The sequence below is a fragment of the Trachypithecus francoisi genome, unplaced genomic scaffold, assembly GCF_009764315.1.
Source record: "Trachypithecus francoisi isolate TF-2019V2 unplaced genomic scaffold, Tfra_2.0 Lachesis_group9, whole genome shotgun sequence".
NCBI lineage: Eukaryota > Metazoa > Chordata > Mammalia > Primates > Cercopithecidae > Trachypithecus > Trachypithecus francoisi.
In genome coordinates this window covers 6,890,307-6,897,027 of record NW_022681474.1, presented here as the reverse complement: position 1 = coordinate 6,897,027, position 6,721 = coordinate 6,890,307, and positions in this window count along the sequence as shown.

The window sequence follows — 6,721 nt, the reverse complement described above, 5'->3', positions numbered from 1 at the left end:
TTAGGAAATTGAAGACCCTGCATTATTTTCCCAGTTACTAGGAGAATGGCACAAATTTATATTGGGGGAGGGGGGTCAAGTTCTACAGGTTCATATGACATAATTTTTTGCCCCATAATAGGATAATTATTAAAATTATTAACTCCTTATATTTTCATTGCAGTTAGTATCAAATATATATGTGTGTGTGTATATATATATATATATGTATGTATGTATGTCTAAGGGTCAACTTTGAGAATTGATTTCATATTCCAGTAAGAATGAGCCAGTAACAATTTGGAACACAGAATTTTGGCTAAACAAAGAGACACTCAGGGCAGGCTTTTTAAATAAATGGGGGGAATAGCAGTTGGTAAGTGTGCCCAGAATCATTGTGGCATTAGAGGCATTTTGATCAATTAAAATAACAAAGTAATTAACACCTGCTGTGTGTTACAGCGGGGAACAAGGTAAATTGCCATTCTCTTGGAAGCTTCTGGTTTCTACAAATCCTGCTCTGAAGGAGAGGCACAGGGAAGGTCAGCGTGCTCACAAGTAGGTCTCTTGCCAGAAAGACAAGGCCTGCAGAACGTGTTCACAAATTTAAATATACATATATACCTGCTCTTGCACTCTTCCAAAGAGATTTTGGTCTTTACAGGATGACATTTAAAGGCTACGCCAAATAATACTCAGCTGTTCCGGACAGCATCTTTTCACTCTGTGGTATTTTATCTATTTCAAAAAATAGAAGTTCCTTCGATGTCAGTAAACAGTGTTTCTCAGAAACCTGATGTTAATGGCTGTGTGTGTACTGTCAGAATTCTTATGCTGAAGTCTGAAATCCACAGGACCTCAGAATGTGACTATATTTGGAGACGATTGATTTAAAGAGGTAATTAAGTTGAAATGAGGGACTGAGAGTAGGCCCCCATCAAATAGGACTGGTATCTTTCTAAGAAGAGATTAGGCCACGGAGATGCACAGAGGAAAGACCACGGGAAGACAAAAGAAGCAGGCGGCCGTCCGCAAGCCAAGGAGGGAGGGCTCAGAAAAAGCCAGTCTTGTCAACAGCTTGATCCTGGACCTCTGAACTATAAGAAAATAAGCCTTCTGTTGTTTTAGCTGTTCAGTCCATGGGACGTTGTTACGGCAGCCCTCGCAAATGAATACACCTGAATTCCAGAGAAGGATACTGCCTCTGAAGCTACAATTGTGTAATTTTGGTTGAAATTATTGTCATTATTTGAAAGATTCTTCTGTGTTAGACACACAGGAAGGTGTGTGGGTGCACAAGCGGAAAGATAATGCCCTGCTGCCAGGATGTTAGCAGGTTAAAAGAGTCTGCTCTCTCCCTCCCAAAGGGGGAAAATCCATTAAACAAATGTACTTAAGAGCCCATTGTTCCGAAAACATTCATTACTATAATCGTGGGATAAGAAGGGAAATGAAAAAGAATAAGAATAAGAAACTATCAGTTTTACTAGTAAACAAAAGACTGAATTTTGCATTATAGTTGAAAAATCACCAACTTTCTAATCTGAAAAGCTGATGTTTTGCCCAGACTCTAGCATTATCTACTTGCCATGTTTTAGACACATTTTATCATCTTTTGGGCTTCGATTTTCTCTCAGACTCTTCAAGTGGTGATTGTCTCTAGCTTCTGCCTTTCCACTTTCACAAATGAATATTGTTATGAATATTATGGTTGGGTTTGTACACTCTTTCACCACTGCTCACCTGCTAGCTGACTGGCAGAGTATATTTTCCTGCAACTTGCAAAAATACATATTGGCGTAAGGTTGAAAATCATTAAAAGGGAGAAAAAGAAAAGTCAGCTATATTACCACTTTCTGAAAAAAGAAAAGAAAAGAAAAATCTATGGTATTTGGGGCTGTTTTCTCTGTTGTAGTAGGTGCACATTTCTGTTTTATTTTCTATATTGGTATCATAATTGTTTTATGCCCTGATTATCAGTGGATATTGTATCACTCATATTTTCCATCTGTTGAGTAGTGATTAGGACAACTAATCAAATATTGCTAGTACTCCCAAATTCACGTGCATGATAAGATACCTGGTTCCCCAGGGTTTGGGTGGGGCTGTAGGTTTATTTTGGTTGACGAAGTGTCCGTGAAAATAATTTGTGTCATTTCTGGGCAAGAGCACTTATGACTGGCATCAAATCCACCAAAGCTGTTTTCCTTTCTGCCATGGAACTAGCGATGATCAAGGTAGTGCCTTTTCTCTTAGTCTCTGTGTTAATTTCTCATGGCTGCTATAATGAACCACCATAAACCTGGTGGCTTTAAACAACACATATGCATTCTCTTACAGTGTGGAGGCCAGAAGTTCAAAATGAGTATTACAGGGCTAAAACTAAGATGTTGGCAGAGCTGTGCTCCCTCTGGAGGGCCCAGGGAAGAATGTGTTCCCTTTTACAACATCTAGAATTTCATTCCTTTAAATCCTTACTTTTGCAGGGTGAATCCTTACAACCATGGTCTCTTCCTCCATCTTCAAAACTACCATCAAAATATCTTCTCTCTAAGATGCTGCCAATCTCTGCTTCTGTCGCATGGGCTTCTTCTTTTCTGCCTGTAGTTACATTCTCTCTTTACTCTCTCTTATAACAGTATTTTTAGTTATTTTTAGGACCCACCTAGATAACCCAAGGATAATCTCCTCATCTCAAGATCCTTAATGTAGTCACATCTGCAAAAACCCTTTTCTATGTAAGGTAATATTTCCAGGTTCCAGGGATTTGGACCTGGTTATCATCGGGGGATCATAATTCACCCTACTGCAGCCTGCATCCCACAGTGAGGAGAAGTGGAACAGAGTTCCCATCAGCCCAACGTGGATGTGTGATGTGGGCACTAGATAAACCTGTGTTTCTGTAAGCCACTAGGATTTAGGAGGTTGTTTTTGGTGTTATTGTTACTACAGAATAACTTGGTACATACAGACCAAGAATGGTACAATTTAATATTTTTCTACCATTTTACTTTTAAATGGCTGTGTCTTTTCTTCCATATAAACTATATTATAGTTAATTTAATGACTATCCTACTGGATTTGGGATCGTGTCTAATATTTCCATGAATATGTTAATAGATAAACCATTGAGTGTGTCTCTGATTATCCTTCTACGGAAAATTTCTAACGAATTCCTGGATCCAAGAGTATGTATACATGGAAGGATGTTTCACGTATGGTGAAAGGACTTCCAGAAATGATTACGTCCATTGACACCTCAAGAGTAGCATTTGAGCAGAACCATTGATTTTAACCCTCTCTCAGGGAAGGCTTTGGAAAAAGAAAAGTAAATAGCCTGTAAAAGTTTTAGCTAGTTCAATAAGATAAACTTGGGATGTTGAAGTAATCAATGCTATGTGAAGTTTCCCAGTTGTTTTAGGGGTTATGCTAAATGAAGCAGAGGTCATATTTCATGCTTCTATTTCTAAACACACCTACCCTGATACATTTCCTGTATATAGAAATGTGAAGAGTGTCAGGATGAGGTGGGGTACACGGTGAGTACAGAAACGACCTTGATAAGTCAACTTGCTCAGATAGAGAGGGTCTGATTGAAGATGAAAGCAGAGAGAATTAACACGTATTGATCCCATTTCACGGGAAGGCTCCACGTTGCAGACTATTACCTGTATTTTCAGTAGCTACTCTTCTTTTCCCAGCGCCTTTGTAACTTTTGAATGCCTTCCACTTTTGTTTGTGGCACTGGCTCTGTGTTCAGAGGGAGAGAACTGTGTCTGGCCAATGAAGTGGTGACTTTCCCACTACCCCATCCATCACTGAGGTGGAGTAACTGACAAAGCGCAGTGACTCAGCCCCTACCCCAGCAGGAGCTAGGCGTATCATCTGCCCAGGCACCTGATCTTCACTTTCCAGGGCTGAGAAAATCCAAGAGCCCCAGCAAGACAGTTGTCGAAGGAACATGCTGCCAGACAGAGACGGCAGTAATTTTTCCATAGATTGACGATGTCTGCTTCTGTCTGCCCCCTGCCCCCTATCCCTTTCACACTTTCCAGTACTGTTTAGAGCCGTCATTTCAGGCTTTGTCTGTTTGATCGCCTGTCCCCTTTGTCAGACCCAGGGAGCAATTTGGAGGCAATGGCAGTGGCCATCTGTGCTGCTAGAAAGAGGCTCTTTTTTCATCACTTACCTGTCTTTCCCATTCCAGAGATTCTTGGCTTAAGGGAGGCAGGTGCCTCACTATTCTGGGCATATTGCCACCAACTGGGTGGATTTCAAATCTTGGGCCGGCCTTTCAGGTAGGAGGATCTACAGGGGATTATGTTTTCTTGGCATTTTTTCCCTCTATCCCCAGAGCACTGAAATTTTAACTTGGCTCTCCCCATCAGCTTGCTCTAGTGAACCGTCCACTTTAAGGGATTTATTCTTATCCTAAAAGTCAGGCCAGCAAGGCAAATGAGATTCAGCATCATCTGAACAACAGGGAGTGATGAATGGGCTGCTCTCCATTTCCTGGGGAAAACAAACTATAAATCCATGCTGAAGAGTGGAATTAGGATTTAGCACAGGGTTTTCCAGGTTTCAGAATACTCTTAACAGATACTCAGGCCTGTCGACATAGCCTCCAGTTGGTGTGTGCCACTCACACTCTTTTAGGTTGTCTTGAGTCACGTATGCTTTCCACTTTAAGTCAAAAAAAAAACAAGCTTAGAAAACCAAAGTCTTTCACTTTTGGTGAGCCTGTTTTATAAAAATGTACCACCTGGGAAAAATGAACCTCATATAACCCAGAAACTACATGAGTACAGCACTTTTCTACCATGGCTTAATTTTCTCTTTGAAAATATTGGCAAAGATCAGTACAATTAATGGTGAAATTGGAATATTTTAACATCTCAAAGCTATTTGGTAGATAGAAGCACAGCATCAAGGTAACCTTTGGAGGCCAAATATAAAAATCCAAGTCGAAACTTGGCTCATGACTTGTCCCTATCTCATGAGCGGTCTTAACAAGTTACTCAAACTGCCTATCTCTTTATTTGTACTTAAACCAGGGAAAGTAATATTTCTCTCCTCCCTAGCTGATGGCAAAATCATAAGCATAAAAGTAATTGGCCGGGTGAGGTGGCTCATGCCTGTAATCCCAGAACTTTAGGAGGCCGAGGCAGGCAGATCACAAGGTCACAAGATTGAGACGATCCTGGACAACATGGTGAAACCGTGTTTCTACCAAAAAAACAAAAATTACCTGGGCATGGTGGCGCATGCCTGTAATCCCAGCTACTCGGGAGGCTGAGGCAGGAGAATTGCTTGGAAGGCAGAGGCTGCAGTGAGCCAAGATGGTGCCATTGCAGTCCATCCTGGTGATGGAGCGAGACTCCATCTTAAAAAAAAAAAAAAAAGTAATTAATGGTTATGAAGACCTTAGAAGCATTGCAGTATCATAAAAATGAAAAAAATGTATTATATGGTAATAAATCCTCATTCATCTAGACAATTTTAATTCAGAATTTGATGCAGAACAGAAAGATACACTACAGAAGTTTACATTTGTACTATATGTGAAGAAGTAGTCTGCTAAGTAAATTGAAAGGATAAATTTTAGCAGCATGTTTACATCAAATATATGTAATTAAAAGCTCATGAGTAATTATTTAAAATAAGAAGTGGGAGATGTACTGGCACAACCATACCTTAAAAAGATAACAATTTGTGTTAAATAAATTCAATAGCCTATCATATTAGCCCTAGATACTTATTAGGGTTTTTTCATCCCTTTTCCCCATCTCCATTTTAGAACTTGCCTACAATATAACCTGAGAATTATATTTTTGTTTTTCACTGAGTGCAAAGGAATCTTGGCTCACATTTTAATGAAGCATGGATACCTATAAACATGCAATGACTATTGTTGTAAAACATGTGATGGTCATAGAGAACAAAGAGCATTTAATTCCCACAAATAACATTTGAGTTGAGCTTTATAAATGAGTAAAGTTTCAGTAGTAGTGATGGGAAAGGAGCAGTTTTGTAGGAAGGCATGAAAAGAAAGCTTCTAAGAACATGATGTTTTCAGAAACTGCCAAACAGCTCAACTCTGTTGGATAGTAAGATACAAAACAAAACAAAAAACAAATAAACAATCAGGGATAACTTTGAAAACCACAGAGCATGACATGGATCCATCTTTCAGTGCCATGTCATGGAGTTTAAAATTTATTCGGAAGAGATCAAGAACATTTGGATATATTTAAGAAAAAGTATTCTATAATGAGACTTGTGATTTTGGAAAAGCTTCAGAATGAGACTTGAGAATGATCTCAAACATAGAGATGTTGAGTTAGGGTTAGGTCAGGGAAAGCAGCAAGAATATCTGTGGCACACTTAGTTGATCGAGTTTTGAGGCTAAATTAAAGAAACCCTAATATGAAGCCATTCATCAAAATAATGACATGTGGAGTGTAGTGGCTCATGCCTGTAATCTCAACACTTTGAGATGCTGAGGGGCGAGGATCACTTGAGCTCATGAGTTCAAGACCAGCCTGGGTGACCAAGTGAGACCCCCATCTCTACAAAAATAAAAATAAAAATTAGCTAGGCGTGGTGATATGCACTTGTAGTCCCAGCTACTTAGAAGAATGAGGCAGGAATATCACTTGGCTAGGTATGGTGACATGCACCTGTAGTCCCAGCTACTTAGAAAAAGGAGGCGGGAGGATCACTTGAGCCCAGGAGGTTGAGG